This window comes from Pongo abelii, chromosome 2, assembly GCF_028885655.2.
Source record: "Pongo abelii isolate AG06213 chromosome 2, NHGRI_mPonAbe1-v2.0_pri, whole genome shotgun sequence".
NCBI classification, from domain to species: domain Eukaryota; kingdom Metazoa; phylum Chordata; class Mammalia; order Primates; family Hominidae; genus Pongo; species Pongo abelii.
This window is the reverse complement of record NC_085928.1, coordinates 152119617-152137998: the sequence shown is the minus strand read 5'-3', so window position 1 is coordinate 152137998 and position 18382 is coordinate 152119617. Positions and strand designations below refer to the sequence as shown.

General features: G+C 40.5%; 1 protein-coding gene and 1 long non-coding RNA gene across 7 annotated transcripts in view; one reads left to right on the top strand and one right to left on the bottom strand.

Moving 5' to 3' along the window:
* LOC129058666 (uncharacterized) overlaps positions 1 to 18382 on the top strand; it is a 139172-nt gene that overhangs the window by 61614 nt on the left and 59176 nt on the right. The gene's annotated exons all lie outside the window — the stretch shown is intronic.
* The window catches only part of PLS1 (plastin 1), a 115082-nt gene that overhangs the window by 51411 nt on the left and 45289 nt on the right, over positions 1 to 18382 (bottom strand). The window contains exon 1 of one of the 6 annotated variants that reach the window (XM_024244040.3): positions 16902 to 17504. The gene's annotated coding sequence lies outside the window, so the exon portion shown is untranslated. 6 annotated transcript variants of the gene reach the window in all.

Genomic DNA, 18382 nt, shown 5'->3' with positions numbered 1-18382 from the left:
CACGGGAAGGAGAGTGATGGTATCAGCTGTATGTTTATAAAACATTTTCTGGAAGGGTACAAAAAAATGGTAACAGTTGTGATTTTTACGTTGTTAGTCTCATGGCAATTCAGGATTGTTTCTATTGCCTTTTTTTTCCTGAAACTGTTCTAAGAAGGGTTTTAGATTCTGCCAATCATAAAGAACTGCTCTGACTAACTTTGGTAAACTTTTAAAAGGCTCAAGGAAGAAATCTGAGGGAGGATAAAAGATCAAATCCAATTTTATCTAAATTTTCAAAAGTCTCTTTTAGAATGTGCTTCTTTAACTTTCCAAATATATATTTGGTTGTGTCACGGTATACTTGAGGATTAGGCAAGCGAAAAAGAGGCTTTAATTGGTGAAAGAAGGTTCCACTTAAAATGATTTGTGCTTAAAGTGGAAGTAAATTAGCCAGGCATGGCGGCACACACCTGTAATCCCAGCTACTCAGGAGGCTGAGGCAGGAAAATTGCTTCAACCCAAGAGGCGGAGGTTACAGTGAGCTGAGATCGCGCCATTGCACTCCAGTCTGGGCAACAAGAGCGAAACTCCATCTCAAAAAACAAAACAAAACAAAACAACAACAACAAAAAAAAAAGAAAAAGAAAAAGAAAAGTGGAAGAGGAACTGATCCTCTAGTAGAAATGGAGACTGAGGCAGACTGGGAAGAGGCTTACTCTTCATTATACGCTTTTTGTATTCAGTTTTTTAGACCATCAGCCTACCAAAACAAACAAATAACTGAAAAGCAAAGGCAATTTTGGTAAAACATTCTTAAAAAATGAAACAAATACTAGTGGTCTAAAGATACACATTACTGGGTACTGATAATGATAAAATTATATATACAGTACCTATAGTGACCATTTTAAATAAGAGCACCTATGTTTCTTTACAAAGCAAAATCTATGATTAAAATAGTGAACTAATTTATAGCTTTCCACAAAGGCACCTTTTCATTTCCCAGCTATTCTATTTTCCCATCTTCCACAGTGGCCCTGTCACAGGTCACTTGAAATTCTGACTTCTCAAGCTAGCCCCTGACTTGGGTCAGCCAGCTTTTCTCCTTATCCATCCTCCAAAATTTCCTTTTTCCTTTATTCTTCCTCGTCTAGAAATATGAAATATAATGGCAAATATTTATTGAGGGCTTTCAATGGGTCTGGAACTGTGCTAACCTCCTCACATACATGAGCTCACTACGCATTTATCTGCTCTACTGATGGTACAAGCATCATCCCTTAAAAATGTGTATTTGAGGCCTACAGAGATTAGGTGACCTGCCCAAGGAAGGTAGACAAAATAAGAGATTCAAAGCAAATGTTTTTCTAGTGCCCAAGTTCTTAAGTTCTACACGTAGTTCAATTAGCATTCCTACTCTCTCACGGCAAACATCATAACTAGTTTTAAAGAAAGGAATGATGACTACTTAACACTAAAATGTGAATAACCAGTAAACGAAGCCCGTAAAGTGTTAATTCTTTCAAATATATTTACATTACTATTTAATCAATATGTATACATCAGTAAAATAAATGAATCACATCTGTTTCTCAAAATCATACTAAATGAAAAAAGCAAACTGCTGAAGTATACATACAGTATACTATTTATTATACATTATAAAAACACAAAATACTATATATGTTGCTTATGATCCCATACATATGTAGTAAAACTTAAACACACATGAGAATAACACAACAAATTCAGAATAGTGGTGGTCTATGTAGAGGGAGGCAAGGAGCAGGGCTTGCAGGGTAGGGCTGGATCTGTTACATCTTTTTTTTTTTTGGAGACAAAGTCTCACTTTGTTGCCCAGGCTGGAGTGCAGTGGCATGATCTCAGCTCACCGCAACCTCTGCCTCCCAGGTTTAAGCGATTCTCCTGCCTCAGCCTCCCGAGTAGCTGGGACTACAGGCGCCCATCACCACATCTGGCTAATTTTTTTTGTATTTTTAGTAGAGACAGGGTTTCACCATGTTGGCCAGGCTGGTCTCGAACTCCTGACCTCAAGTGATCTGCCTGCCTCAGCCTCCCAAAGTGCTGGGATGACAGGCGTGAGCCAATGCCCCCAGCCTGTTACATCTTTTTTAAAGATACAGTTGAAGCAGTTATGGCAAAATGCTAATGTCTGCTCAATCTAGGAAGTGAGTACATGGACATAGGTTATACTGATTCTGTATTTTAGTCTTTTGCTTTAAATAATTCATATTATAAAAAATTATTCTTAAAGAGAAAAAGGGATGCTTCTTAATCCAAAGCCACAAGCCACTAATAAAGGAAAATCAAGCCATAAAAATAATAAAAAATAAAGATGACCAAGAATATGTTTTTGAACAGGGGAAATTTTACCAAGGCTTTAGGAAATTTAACTACTTCAATCTTGAGAAATTAAAATAATATTATTGTGGGAGAATAATTTATTGAAATGTTAAATTGTGTTTATCCTTTTTCCTCCTCAATTAAAGCAATAACATGCTGGGTGTGGTGGCTCATGCCTGAAATCCCAGCATTTTGGGAGGGCGAGCTGGGCGGATCACGAGGTCAGGAGTTCGAGACCAGCCTGGCCAACATAGTGAAACCCCGTCTCTACTAAAAATACAAAAATTAGCCAGGTGTGGTGGCACACGCCTATAGTCCCAGCTACTTGGGAGGTTGAGGCAGGAGAATTGCTTGAACCCAGGAGGTGGGGAGGTTGCAGCAAGCAGAGATAGCGCCACTGTACACCAGCCCGGGCGACAATGCGAGACTCCGTCTCAAACAAACAAAACAAAACAAAACAGCAATAACACTATAACACTTTCTTATCTGAGGGACTCTGGCAGCATAGAAGGCAAAACCAGTCTAGAATCTTGGTTCCCTCAGTCCTTGGGAAGAAGCATGAACCTCCTAGAGGGCTTACTTAGGTTGGATGTCCTGGCAATCGGATCAGGGGGAAGAGGCCACCTCTGAGAAACCACTAGATGAGGAAGGCAGAGAGAGGGAAAGATCGCCCCCACGGGGAGGAAGGGAAATCTCTAGATGCCAGCAAGTAAGACTGCTGCTTGCTGCCCTAGGGGTGGCAGGTGCAACAGAACCTCACCAGAAAGAATCTGCAGACTAAGCCAAGGGGTGTTTCCCAGGTAGCCACTGAAGACTGATGATGGAGAATAGAAGAGCTTCCTCTCAGCCTTTTGCTCTACATTAGACCCAGGACAACAGAGGCTGAGGAGCAGATTCCAGTGCCTGAGAAAGACTTGGCAGTATTCAGGCAGGATGAAGCATGACAATAAAAATAAAGTTGCTTTAAAGAATATCAAGAAATGTGATCTTTCTTTTATCTGACTTTTATGGAAAAAGACTTGATAGTGTTTCTATGGAGAATTGACTGAGATCAGAGGTTCTAGAATATTTCAGTATCTCTGGTGAGTAGAAGTTCTACTGGTACCCCATGTCCTCTTCTTCTTCTTTGCAAATTATTGTCTCTCTCACCACAGCCCTTCCCTTTTTCTATGTTAGTTCCCATTTTCAGCCCTCCATTATAAGTTTACAGATCACAAGGTCACTGAAATAAATCACTATGTGAAAAAAAAACAGCTAAGAAATAGTTGAAGAATTTTCCTTCTAGTTTAAAGGAAAACCTGGAAAATATTTTCATCTATATGTCTAGCAATCTCCTTATTCAACCACATTTCACAACAGGGAGCTGTATCATTCATTTTGGAAAAAGTATTCATATTCCATATCAACCTGTCCATTTTTTATCAGATTTTCTTTAACTGGAATGTCTACTGACTCTTGAATATAAGTATGAATTGGGATATCATTTATTTTGTTAAATATTAGTCTCCTACTCTACATAACAGTCTTGACTGTCCTTTGGACAAAGGGTAAAATATATGAAAATGGTGCAATATAATTCAAAAATTTCCTGAGCCATCCTTCAGCACTAAAATAACTGAGTTCAACTTTTTCATTCATTCACAAGGGACAGCTATGATAGAAAACTTTTCTTAAAAATTGGTTGGGTGCGGTGGCTCATGCCTGTAATCCCAGCATTTTGGGAGGCCGAGGCGGGCAGATCACTTGAGGTCAGGAGTTCGAGACCAGCCTGGCCAACATGGTGAAATCCTGTCTCTACTAAAAATGCAAAAATTAGCCAGGCCTGGTGGCATGCACCTATAATCCCAGCTACTTGGGAGGCTGAGGCACAAGAATCGCTTGAACCAGGGAGGTGGAGGTTGCAGTGAACTGAGATTGCGCCACTGCACTCCAGCCTGGGTGACAGAGTGAGACTCTATCTCAAAAACAAACAAAAAAAAGTAATTAATTTGATTGCCAACAGCCTGGATTTGCCAAATCCTGGGCTATTTTAAAAAGACGATTTTATTTTCAAACACATAAAATAATTTCCCACATGCTTAGACAATCCTAGAGACCTTGAGAACTTCAAGTGTGCACCATTATGAAGTGTTAAGCCTGGAACAGTGCACCGGGGGGAAGTGACACTGGTTCCAAACTGACTGACTCTTTTGTGATCTTTTTTTTTTTTTTTTTTTGAGACGGAATTTTGTTCTTGTTGCCCAGGCTGGAGTTCAATGGTGTGATCTCAGTTCACTGCAACCTCCACCTCCCGGGTTCAAGCGATTCTCCTGCCTCAGCCTCCCTAGTAGCTGGGATTACAGGTGCCTGCCACCACGCCCAGCTAATTTTTTGTATTTTTAGTAGAGACGGGGTTTCACTATGTTGGCCAGGCTGGTCTTGAACTCCTGACCTCAGGTGATCCACCCACCTCAGCCTCCCAAAGTGCTGAGATTACAGGCATGAGCCACGGTGCCCGGCTTGTGATCTCTTAAAGGGAGGCCTGACAATCTCCTACAAAAACAAAACATAACAATACACTGTTATTTTAACATTGGGACTTTTTTCTGCTTCAGTCTTCCCAAGTATTTACCATTTCATTATACCCCACGTTGCCAAATTAATGTGGTCTCTGTTCTCCACTCTCAATTTGACAGCTTGGAAGGCCAATTCCCCCATATCCTTAACGCCTTCCCATTGGCATAAGACATCATCACTTCTGTCTTTTCCTTTGCTCAGTGTCTTCATTTCTTCTGTATTATTCCGTTCATGTACATTAATTTATTCTTGGTTATGTGTTGTGTTGTAATGGTCTTATTTTGCTATTATATTTTCATCCCACCTTCCTATCATTGTTTGCTCCTTGCAGGTAAAGGATATTTTATATTTTTATATTCCCAGTGGCCTTGTGTTGTATATGTGGGGAAAGGTTAGTAAAATTCATTAAAGGTAATATTTCTCTAATATTTCTCTTCACAGAGCATAAGGAGTACTAGATAACAAAGGGCCAAATAAAACAACAGTTTATGGGAAATGTGCTACCAACTGACAAGAGGAGACGAAGAGTTTCTATACATCAATAACCAGTTCTCTTCATTCACTTACCCATTTATTTATTCAACAACTTATTGAGCACCTGTTTGCTGTACCTCTTTACTGTGCTATGTATTAGAAGCACAAAGACTAATTTGACAGCATTCAAAGTTTTTAATCCACATGTTTATACATGATGTTTCTTCTAAATCTATCAAAATAATTTTTGTTGGGCCAGGGGTAGTGGTTCATGCTGTAATCCCCACACTTTGGGAGGCCAAGGCCAGAGGATTGCTTGAGGTCAGGAGTTCAAGACCAGCCTGGGCAACATAGTGAGACTTTGTCTCTACAAAAAAAGAAAAAAAATTTAAGTTAGCCAGGCATGGTGGTACGCACCTATAGTCCTACTACTTGGGAGGCTGAGATGGGAGCATCACTTGAGCCTAGGAGTTTGAGGCTATAGTGAGCTATGATTGTGCCATTGCATTCCAGCCTGGGCAACAGAGCAAGACTCTGTCTCAAAAAAAATAATAGTATTTGTAAACTTTTTCCTAATCATTTTACAAAGGATTTAATGATATAGCCTTCATTCTTCCCTAGGTGAAGCTTTTAAGTTCTGATCCTCTTGTGCAAACACTAGATATATAAACAAATCTTCTAGCAAAGCAGAGAACAGACAGGGCTTACCTACATCCCCTCCCTACTGCCTCACCACATGGGCCACCACCATGGTCATCTCCATGACCAGCCACGGTCATTATATTCCCATGCATTTGCAATTTGGGACGGCCTTCAGTGGCTGTCAGACTTGCCACCAAGACTTTTCTACTATTTACTTTAAAAGCCCCAACATGTGGCCCCTAGTAAAGGAGTTTAAATTCATTCATTCATGTATTCAACAAATACATCCTATTTGGCTGGGCTAAATGAAGATATAAAGATGAGTAAGAATCAGTTTCTCCTAAAACTATACTCATACAATATAGTGCTTATCAGGTTCAACTGTTAATGCCTGAAAAGTTTAATTTAAACTGATTTTTTGTAAATAGTACAATCTTATGATTATTGCTCTTTGATGAACAAATTAGAATCATCTTCTAATTCACTTTCTGTTTAAATCTGGATATAAAGGGGTCTCTTTTTATACTATATACCACGTATTATAGGAGTTATTCAGCATATATTATATATGGCTTTGGGTTAGAAGTTTCTGAACTAGGGCCAGGCATGGTGGCTCACACGTGTAATCCCAGCACTTTGGGATGTCAAGGTGGGCAGATCGCTTGAGCTCAGGAGATGGAGACCAGCTTGGGCAACATGGTAAAAACCCATCTCTACTAAAAAAAATACAAAAATTAGCTGGCCGTGGTGGCTTGCGCCTGTAGTCCCAGCCATTCTGGAGGCTGGGGTGGGAGGATCGCTTGAGCACAGGAGGTGTGGGTTGCAGTGAGCCAAGATCACGCCACTGCACTCCAGCCTGGGCAACAGAGCCAGACCATCTCAAAAAAAAAAAAAAAAGTTTCTGAACTAATTGTAACCAAGGCAATTGTATCATATAGAATGGTGATGTGAGAAGGCTAAAAGGGGTGGGTGAGAATATGCATATGTACACACATACTCACGTGCATGCATTTAAGAGAAAACAAGAATAAGAGAAAGACAAAGACCAAAGACGTGAAGAAAACAGAAACAAGCTCTTGGAAAAGCATTTGGTATGAGAAAGATTCACACTGCAGCAAAATTATCCCTTTCTTCATTAAACCTAAGTGCAAGTCAGGGGCGGCAGTTACCAGAATAACAATGTAAAAACATGCAATGAGTCAGCAAGTATTTGGTGAAGAAAAATATGGACGCGGACCCAAAAATTGGCTGTACAGAAGGACTTAGAAGAAATAACTTTCCCAAAGAAAGACAACATACTGAAATCAAAGCTGCTGGCACCACAGCTCTGACTTTACTTTTTAATACATGGGATTTGGTCACTCAAGCACAGAGGTTCAAATGTTATTTGACTTGTGCAACTGAAAGAATGAGTGTGCAGAGTTAGACTTGCTTACTGAATGGTTAAATCAGCATGCCAACAACAAACAGGCAAACAAACAAAAACCAACAACAATGTAGCCTCTTCTCACAAGGCCTTTATCCCAGAGTTCTCCCCATTATCCATGGCTAACACCAAACAGGTGCTATTCAGTTTTGAAACCCAAACACTTCAAGTGATCAGTGAGGAAGTACGTATTGAAGGGATGGCCTAGGCAAAGAGGGACAATGTGAAACATGTGCCTCACCTTGGTTCCCCGGCCTCCTACTCTGTGCCCTCGGCTCCACTCAGATAGATGTGCTAATGGATTTGCCATGCCTCCGAGGACACAGGCACTGCTCCCTCACTGCAGCCTGTCCAAGGGGCACAAAAATCTTTGCCTCTTTGTTGGTAGAGCCAAGGTTAGTAAGTTTTCTTAGCTGGAAAATAGGAAACTAGATTAAAAGTATATATAAAAGGTTCAAAGTAGGATTTACTGACCAATGCACAATAAAAAGTATCAATAGGAGACTGACTGGAACTATTTGTAGGGGTGAAAGAAAGGGAATGACTTAGTCCCCAGTACTTTCCTAAAGCCTTAAGTCCTCTCTAAATCCAACATTGGGTGAATATAGATAACTTGTAAGCTGAGGAAATTAGAATCTACGAAGTGGGAATCAGTTCTTCTGAGGACCTGCTGAACAATGATGCCCCATGGCCCCAAGCTCAGCAAGACTTCCAATCTACAGCCATGAACATTCTTCCTGGTTCCTGAAGTCCTGGATGAAGAAAGAGGCCCCTCCCCATTTGACTCCCCAACCTTTACCCCTTCCTTAATGTGTCCATAATGCCTAACCCCTGGAAATGCCATCCATGTCTCTAAGCCTACAAGGGCCAGGCAGGAAGTCAGAAGTGTGATTCAGGCCTGGTAGGGGATGGGAAGGGCTCTGAAAAGGAGCAGCCACTGCTGAACTCCAGTGGACTGTTGCCAAGAGGAATGAGGCCCAGGGTTGCTAGATCTTCTGATTTTTCAAGGCAAGTCAGAGATCCATATTTTTATGTGAAATTTGATTTTTAAGCTTTGGCAAACAACTTGAATTATTATAAAGCACTGTGTGTGCCAGATGAGTCCTTCAGTCTATTAAGCTTGGTTCCTCACCTTCTTGATTCTGTTCATTCATTGGCCTCCCAGGGAGCCTTGATGGAAATGCTGTGTGTTTCTTTAGGAACACTCCCATCAGCTGGGCACAGTGGCATGTGACTGGAGTCCCAGCTACTCAAAAGGCTGAGGTGGGAGGATTGCTTGAAGCTAGGAGTTCGAATCCAGCCTGAGCAAGATAGTGAGACCCCCTTGTCTCCATCTCTTTGTTTTTTGGGTTTTTTTCTGAGACAGAGTTCCTTTCTTGTCACCCAGGCCGGAGTGCAATGGCACAATTTTGGCTCACTACAACCTCTGCCTCCTGGGTTCATGTGTTTCTCCTGCCTCAGTCTCCAAAGCAGCTGAGATTACAGGTGCACATCACCATGCCCAGCTAATTTTTGTATATTTTTAGTAGAGACGGGGTTTCATCATGTTGGCCAGGCTGGTCTCAAACTCCTGACTTCAGGTGATCCACCTGCCTCGGGCTCCCAAAATGCTGGGATTACATGTGTTAGCCACTGTGCCCGGCCCTGTCTCCATCTCTTAAAAGTAAAGAAAAGAGAAAAGAAAAAAGAAATGCTTCTGTCAAATTAGCTCACTGAGGGCCAGAAGAAAACATTTGGTCTCTAAATCTGTCAAAACCCAACCTCAGTTTTATACCACTCCATATCCCTGAACCCAATAAGGGGCATTTCCAATTGTCACCTCCTCTGAAAGATGAGGGGCCAGAAGGTCACAAGCCTATTAACCACAGAGACTTTCCCAGCTCAGGCAACTGGGCCTGCCCAGCATCCCAGGATCTTTTTCTTCTCATTTAGTATTTATATCCCATCTACTGTCCCCTACCCCTACTGCCACTTTAGGCCTTCTCTGGCTCTCTGGGAAAATTCAACACATCAGTATTACCCAAGTCCCCATCATTATAATGTCAGTATTAACACTTCGAGTATAATTTCCTCAACATGTTTTATTTTCTCCTTCAGCAACTATTTCCCTTCTTCTGGCAACAGTCCTAACTTTAGTTCTGATGTTCCACCTGTAATGATACATCCATGCCATTTTTGGCTGAGGTTTCAGGTCCAAGCCACGCAGCACATCATATTCCCTGGCCACAGTGATTTTGCTTTAGGAATAGGCATAAAATCCAGCTGGAACCAACAAGACGTAACAAGGCTTTTGTAAAGCATTATATAATGAGAATTCCCACATGATCCCCTGAATCAGAGAGGAAGTAGAGGTCAGAGCAGCTGCAGCCATCACGCCTCCAACAAAGAGAGAACACAAGGCTAAGAAGAAGCCAAAACCAGACAATGATTAGCCGGGCGTGGGGGTAGGCACCTGTAGTCCCAGCTACTCAGGAGGCTGAGGCACAAGAATCACTTGAACCCGAGAGGCAGAGGTTGCAGTGAGGTGAGATCACACCACTGCACTCCAGCTTGGGCGACACAGCGAGACTCAGTCTCAAAAAAAAAAAAGCAGCAGCAGCAGCCAAAACCAACACTGCAGAAAACAAACAGTAAAGACAAGACACATTCTGGCAGGGTAGTCAGGAATTCAGAGTCCTGAATTCCACTGTGGTTTTTTTCTTTCTTTTGGTGGTTACTCAAAACAGTTTATTAAAAGCCATTTAAACTGGGTTTCTATTGCTTTGAGCAACAAGTGTCTAAACGAATATATAGAGAGCAAAAACAATCTACATGAAGAAAATGGGAGGCAAGTCACTTCCTCAAAGGATGGAGAATATTTGGGCATTCTGAATTGGGAAAGAAAATTAACTATATTTTCCAAATAAGTTTATATCTAGATAATAGGCATTACTTTGGTCATAATTTGTATTTTACCACCACCTCACCTAATCCCAGAAACTCAGTGCATCAGTGAACCACAGAAGTCAGTTTATAGTTGCTCCCACATTGATCAGCAGTATTAAAGATTATATTCATAGCCTAAGGGTCTCTAGACCTATGACTGCTTTGTACCTTTTCTTCCCTTTCCCTTCATTCAGAAAAATTCTTCCTTTTTTTTTTTTTTTTTTTTTTTTTTTTTGAGACAGAGTCTCTCTCTGTTGCCCAGACTGGAGTTCAGTGGCGCGATCTCAGCTCACTGCAAGCTCCATCTCCCAGGTTCAAGCAATTCTCCTGCCACAGCCTCCCTAGTAGCTGAGATTTCAGGCATGAGCCACCATGCCTGGCTAATTTTTTGTATTTTTAGTAGAGATGGGGTTTCATCATGTTGGTCATGGCTGGTCTCGAACTCCTGACCTCAGGTGATCCACCTGCCTCAGCCTCCTAAAGTGCTGGGATTACAGGCGTGAGCCACCATGCCTGGCCTTTTTTTTTTTTTTTTTTTTTGGACATAGGGTCTCACTCTGTTACCCAAACTGGAGTGCAGTATTATGATCATGGTTCACTGCAGCCTGGAACTCCAGGGCTCAGATGATCCACCTCAGCCTCCCGAGTAGCTGGGACTACAGGCGTGTACCACCAAGCCCGGCTCCTATTAACTTTTAATTCACCTTCAGCTAAAGATGATAAAGTGAGTAGTAATATATTATGAGAAATGGGCAGGTCTTTCTGACATGAGGCAGGGCAGGGCAATCTAGCTGCAATGACATACAAAGTCAATAAATCATTAAAATCAGGAAACTTCTAAAGTATTGCATGTAGAGAGAAAAAAGCAATTTACTTAGTACCTGAGAGTAAAAAATATATATGTCCAAGATGTTTGCAGATTTATCTAACATCCTATCAAAAACAGGTACACTGAGTGGCAAGTCCCTTTAAGTTAGTTAGATTTCCAAAGTGGTGCCTGACCCAGGTCTCAGTAAGACCCACACTATAGTTTGCTGTGTGGCATGATAATGTGCTTTCAAAGCTCAAAGGGAACAAGAAGGCTGCATGGCAGACAATGCAGGAGTGAATGAAGCTGAAAAAATTCAAAACTCTCCATTCCTTTTTGTACAGGCATTTTTATATATGGTCAGATATCTAACATAGGTACAGCTTCTCAAAAAAATTGGCCTGAAATAAACCTTATGTAGGAACATTAGAAATGAGAGCTTCTTTATCAAATCTATTTGTTGCTTTTATTATTGTTTTGAAGTTCCAGTTGACAATAATAATGTCACTATATTGCTACTCATAATCACACAAGCTGCCCAATTCTCTATTTTCAAATCCTGGAGGAGGAAAATATTCCAAAAACTGATGCCTCCCACAACTGAATTTTCTCGTCTTTTTTAGTTTGTTCCATTAAACTATACTTCAAACAATTTCCTTCATGAGATCACAGCCTCAACAATTTTAGTTAAACCTTCACCTATAGACTCCAAACCTTTCAACAATCTTGACTTCCCACTACATCCTGAAAAAGTCCTCCTCTTTCTCCTGAGGCCTCTTCCATATCGTTCTACAACTTTCCTTCATGCCATTTCCTGTCCCTAAAAACTCTATTCTCCCACAGCCAAATCTTTACCCCCACTCCAAGCAAAGTTCAAATTCCACCATCAATTTTTTCCTTAATTGCCCTCATTTCATTTCAGCACAGATTTATTGAGAACATCTAAGGTGCTAGGTGTTGTGCCAAGTGTTGGAGGCAATCAAATGGTGACTCACACACAGACCTGACTCAAAGAGTTTACAACTTAGTAAGGGAGTCAATGAACCAAAGATGACAGCAATGGCAAACACATGACTTCCTTACCCACTGCAGACATCCCTCACCAATTGCAGTTCTTTCTCCCTGAGCCTTGAGTGATTCAGGATCCCTTTTCAACACAGTCCTCCACACAACCCCTACTAGAGAGTCAGCTCTCAAAATGAACTAGAACCCCTGTACAGGCTAGAATGAAATAAGTAGGAAAGAAAGAATCATCTGACTAGAAGATTCAAGGAAGGCTTTCTAGAGTAGGTATCAATTGGCTGAAAAAATGAATTGAAAAATGAACAGGCATGAGGTCAGGAGTTCGAGACCAGTCTGGTCAACATAACAAAACCCCGTCTCTACTAAAAATACAAAAAATTAGCCAGGTACGGTGGTGTGCACCTGTAATCCCAGCTACTTGGGAGGCTGAGGCAGAAGAATCACGTGAACCCAGGAGGCAGAGGTTGCAGTGAGCCAAGATTGTGCCATTGCACTCCAGCCAGGGCAACAGTGTGAGACTCCATCTCAAAAAAAAAAAAAAGAAAAGAAAAAGAAAAAGAAAAATGAACAGGCAGACTGAAAAAGATGCAAACCCCAGCTAAGGGAGAAAAACCTTACTGGTCTCCCCAACAGACCACTCATAATCTGACAAATGGAGTTCTTGACTATTTATATTGTATTATAGCATCTTATCACCTTGCAATTTTTAAGTATAGAAGAAATATGATACACCATTATCCTTAAGAAACTCCTAAGGTGATAAGATGATGTAATACAATATAGATTTTAGTTAACAACATCATTTTTAATTTCTCAGTGGCAATGATGGTGATGATTCTATTCAAAAAATGTCACTTCTTTGAAAGCCTTTAATTTTCTGTTAGTCTTTTTGACTATTGGTAATTTGCATATCTGGCACATGAAAAATCACCACTCCCATCTCCAAACACATCTACACGCTACACCTTGTATTTAGAGCAGGCCAATATTGGCCAACTTAAGGACTCTCCCTTTTTCCACCCAAATAGGTCAAAAATGCATTTCTTCTTATGTACCTTAGAAAAGAAGGGATATTCTCACTCCCTCCAAGCCATGCTTTCTAAGAAGGAATTTTCTATGACTTCCAGGACTCTTAGCTTCATCTGTGTCGCCTTACCTACTGACAGTGGAAAGATTTAATCTTCCTACTTGTTATTTGTGCCAATTAAGGTATTTTCACTATAAGCAACAAACAAACCTGATTCTGGTAACATTTGTCAAAAAAGGAATGTACTGGATTCAGGGCATTGACTCAAAGAATCAAGAGAGGGCTGAAGAAATAGACTACCAAAGAACAGGCGCCAGACAGCTCCACGGAGCTCCACAGTAAGAACTATGATGTGCTGCTTTGCAGCACTGTCTCCAGATGCCTCTGCTGCTATCTGAGGATGACAGTCTAGTTCCTAGGATGTTGTGTGATTGGCAGAGCTTCAGCAACATGCCCATGCCTGTAGTAAAGGGATATCAGGAAGACAAGACCTAAAGCTATGGAGAAACTTTTTCCTATACTCATTTGCCTTATGTAGTCTTTTTATTTGCATGAAGCAAAGATGAAGTTTTAAATCTGAATCCTAAGCAAATGCAAGCATGCCATCCTAAGAATCTTCTCCTGACCTGAACTCATTGCATCCAATCAAAAACACAAGAAGATTGTATAAACATGGCTCATAAAATCTCCCCCTAGCTCCCTACCCAAAAAACACAAAAGACAGCACTCATGCCTCATACACAGTGGCAGTCCAAACACAGCAAGTGAGACTTCCCTTACCCCTTTAATAATAGGCATTCATGGGCATCCACTATAGGCCAAGCACTGTTCTAAGTACTACATGTATTGACTCATTGAATACTCACAGCAACTTTATGAGGTTGATATTATTACAGTTCGCATTTTAGAATTAAAGAAATTGAGACCAAAAGCTTCACATAAGTGGCAGAGCTGGGCTCTGAACCCAAGGAGTCTGCCAAGTCCAGACCCTTAATTATATAATGCCTTCATATTGGTGGTCTCCATCAAGCCCCTTCCATGCCTACATCTTATGTTGTACCCCCTAAGACCTTCTCCTGTTAGAAGCTGCCCTAGAACCTGACTTGTCGGTACAGAACTGCCAGGGTGAAGTGTGGGCAGAATGTGACCTGTCTTATGATACTCAGGGAATGGATTAAAAGATTTAAATGAGCTTTGTGAAAATGACACAAATTTTTAAATCATATTTTTTTCCTCTGAAAAAGTACCTTGTTCCTAGTTTCTATATATTATTTAGTAACAGGAAATTATACATTAGAGATAATGCTCAGACTGTAACTCCCTATAATGACAAATATCTCATTCAGAATGAATGCCTCAAGACCAACACTAAAGAACTGTCAGAGAGCAGGAAGCTGTGAGTCATTTCCAAGTGCTCTGGAATAACCCAGGTATTACCTCCTGGTTTGTAATCCTCTTTCCTCCGGTTCTAGCTGAGAATTTCAGTGTAAATGATTCACAGCAGCACAAGAGAGATTCTGATCCAACTTGAGTCTGAGTGAGCAGTGGAGTCCTACCCAGCGTGCTTCCAAGTCAGGGTTTAAACTTTAATCTCTAAAACACACATTGGTTAAAACTTGAAGTTTTTCACTCTTTACAGAGATTTCAAACAGTGCTTTTCAGAGTTGCAAGTCTGAGGTACTGCATTTTGCAACCTACACAATCCAACTCTGGCCTTCCCTATTAAAAGACAAAAGAAGGAATTGTCTTATACATGCATGTTTTTTCAAGGATTCATAGAAGTATTTCCTAAAATCCTAAGTTTTGATAGGTTATGGATTTGAAAAGGTACTGAAAAATATCAATCACAAAGAATGCCATAACAAAGAATTAACTATCAAATTATTAACACAATTTACTTAAAGAATACAACTAATTATCAAATTTATGTTTTATAATTATTTTAATAGTCTGAATGCCACCATTGAAGGATTCTATCAAACAGGTTAGAGTTTGGAAGGATTCTACCAAATAGGTTAGAGTTTTTCCTACTCGCAAAAGATGGATGACCCTTAGGGAAACCAGATATTTGCCAGAGAACTATGAAGTAATTATACCTTTTGCTTTTGTAGGAGGAAAGTGGTGCCCACTACCAACTCTGGAAATTGTCTCTCACTAGAATCTTGGCATTAGAAAAATTGATAACTGCACTTCATCAAGTATTTTATACTTTCCAAAGCAGTTCCACATCCATTACCTCATTATTAGATAACGTTACCCTCATAAATGAATCACGACACTCAAGTTTAATGATTTCTAACAGTTATAAAGTCCTGTCCACACTCCTCACTCCACAATTAAGAAAAACAGCATTTAGATTGAGGGGTAAAATGATATGCTTCACATTCCAGGACAAGTCATTGACAATGCTGAGTAAGAGTATGCACATCAAAAGAGGACTTTAAATAAAAAACTACTAAAGAAGTCAGGCGCCGTGGCTCACGCCTATAATCCCAGCACTTTGGGAGGCCAAGGCAGGAGTATCGCTTGAGCCCAGGAGTTTGAGACGAGCCTGGACAACACAGAGAGACCCCATCTCTATGAAAAATAAAAATAAATTAGCCAGGCGTGGTGACATGCACCTGTGGTCTTAGTTACTCAGGAGGCTGAGGTAGGAGAATCCCTTGAGCCTGGGAAGTTGAGGCTGCAGTGAGCCATGATCATATCACCGCACTCCAGCTTGGGCAACAGAGTGAGACCCTGTCTCAAAAAAAAAAAAAAAAAAAAAACCTACCAAAGAAAACCACTGTCATTTTATATGCCTAAGAGGTTCAAGCCAAAATTAAGACACAATAGGCATTAATGTTTATATGCCATGGGTTGTATAGCTTTAGAAATAAAAGAAGAGGTCAGGCGCAGTGGCTCACGCCTGTAATCCCAACACTTTGGGAGACTGAGGTGGGAGGATCACCTGAGGTCAGGAGTTCGAGACCAGCCTGGCCAACATGGTGAAATCCCATCTCTACTAGAATATAAATTAGCTGGGCGTGGTGGTGCACACCTGTAATCCCAGCAACTTGGGAGGCTGAGGCAGAAGAATCACTTGAGCCTGGGAGGTGGAGGTTGCAGTGAGCCAAGATCATGCCATTGCACTCCAGCCTGGGTGACAAGAGCGAAACTCCATCTCAAAAAAAAAAAAAAAAAAAGAAATGAAGAAATTAACAAGAGCACAACTACTGTAAGAGATTTTAGCTATTGATAGTTTCAAAGAGAATTCGACTAATATATTCAATTCAATAACTCCTAGATTACGTTCCTTATTTTCCTAAACTAAATCCAAGTTAGCTCTACGTATACTCAGTATTAGAAGACCAATGCTAGTTGTTATGTAGATCCCTCTCCATTCTTTGATGTATACCAGGACCCCAGAACTTATATAAGAGGAAAAACTGGACTCCTTTTGTCATCAGTGAGCAGAGCCTTGCTTCAGTCTTACCAGGGCTACTTCAGGAGGTTCATTTCTGCTCGACCTTTCTCCATCCAGTATTTGGCTCTTACCTTGTGCCCATCATAGGTCATAACCACAGCTTCAATGCATTCCTATCAAATACAGCCAGCCTGGCAATGCATTTAATGAGAAATATCTTGCCTAAGACTTTGTGGAGAAATCAAGAAGAAAAATTTATTTTACATACCACTGGGCAAAACTGCAAAATTTCCTTTAACTGTTCTGTCTTTCTCCAAAGCTCTTCTCTGCAAGAGAGCCACCTCCTCTCTGATCACTCTAAAACTCTCTACCCTGACACAACTCCTGGCCCTTCCTTTCTGGGCTCCAGTCTCCCCTTCTCCAAGGCTTTGTTCCCTCAACCTCCATCTCAACAGCTTTTCTTATGTTAAGCAATTTAATTCTTTCCTCAGCTTCTACAATTTGCAACTTCTCTCACCCATCATTGCCCTTAACAAATACAACTTACACCTAAAGATCCAATTCTTTTGGGAGGAAATAGGAAGACAGCAAATAACAAAAGAAGGCTGGGAACAGGCTCATGCCTATAATCCCGGGTGGGAAATGGACTGGGTGAAGGATGGTGGTGGGGTAGGCAGATCGCTTGAGCCCAGGAGTTCGAGACCAGCCTTGGCAACCTGGCAAAACCCTGTCTCTACAAAAAAATACAAAAATTAGCCCAGTGTGTTGGTGCATCCCTGTAGTCTCAGCTACTTGGAGGGGTGAGGTGGGAGGATCACTTGAGCTCCAGGAGGTTGAGGCTGCAAAGCTGAAAATATCACAGATCTATTCAAACTATATTTTTAAATGGCCATTAAGCTAAATGAAAATTAAAATAACAATGAAATATTAATACCATTGTTTTGCTCAGAAAATTAACCATACTTTTAAAAGGATAATATGTTCTGGGAAACAGAGACCCCGTCATATGGGGCACAGACTGACAGACCACACTGATGGGGTGAAAACTGGAACAAACTTTGTAGCACAATTTAGCAGCAATGGATTCAAAAGCCTCAAATTAACAAGGCTTTCTTCAAAAATGTTGATGAAACAATTCCATTTGTAGGAATTATTCTACAGAAGTATTCCAAAATGAGCAGAGAAATTTTGGTATAGATCTTTACTTGATTTTTACTTAAAATAATGGAAAATGAAAACAACCTAAACTTCTAAAAAATAGAGAATTTATTTAATAATATATGGTAAATCTCCCAATAAAAGGAATATCAGATAGTAATTAAAAATCATGTTCTCAAAGAATATGGAAAAAAATTCACCATATACTATCAGGTTTCCAAAAAGGAGATTATCAATATGTACAGTATATTCCCAACTTTGTTTAAAGTATACACCTGTGCAAAGAAAAAAAGACGGGTTAGACAGAGGTGATAAGGGAAACATGTAGAAATGTTTAATAAAATACAAATCTTTAAATATTTTCAATAGATACATGATCTAAAGCAAGCAAAAGAAATCTCCAGAGCCAGATATGAAGTAGGAAGCTGCATAAGAGCAGGGCAACACTCACAACTCAAGGTAGCAAGACCTCAGATCCTGAACACAGCAGAAAGTTAGAAGTAGAACAGAAAGCCCAAACCTGGGAAGAGGCAGTCCTGTCTGTAAAGAGGTATACTTAACACATACTACAGATAGAAAAAAAAAAAAGGC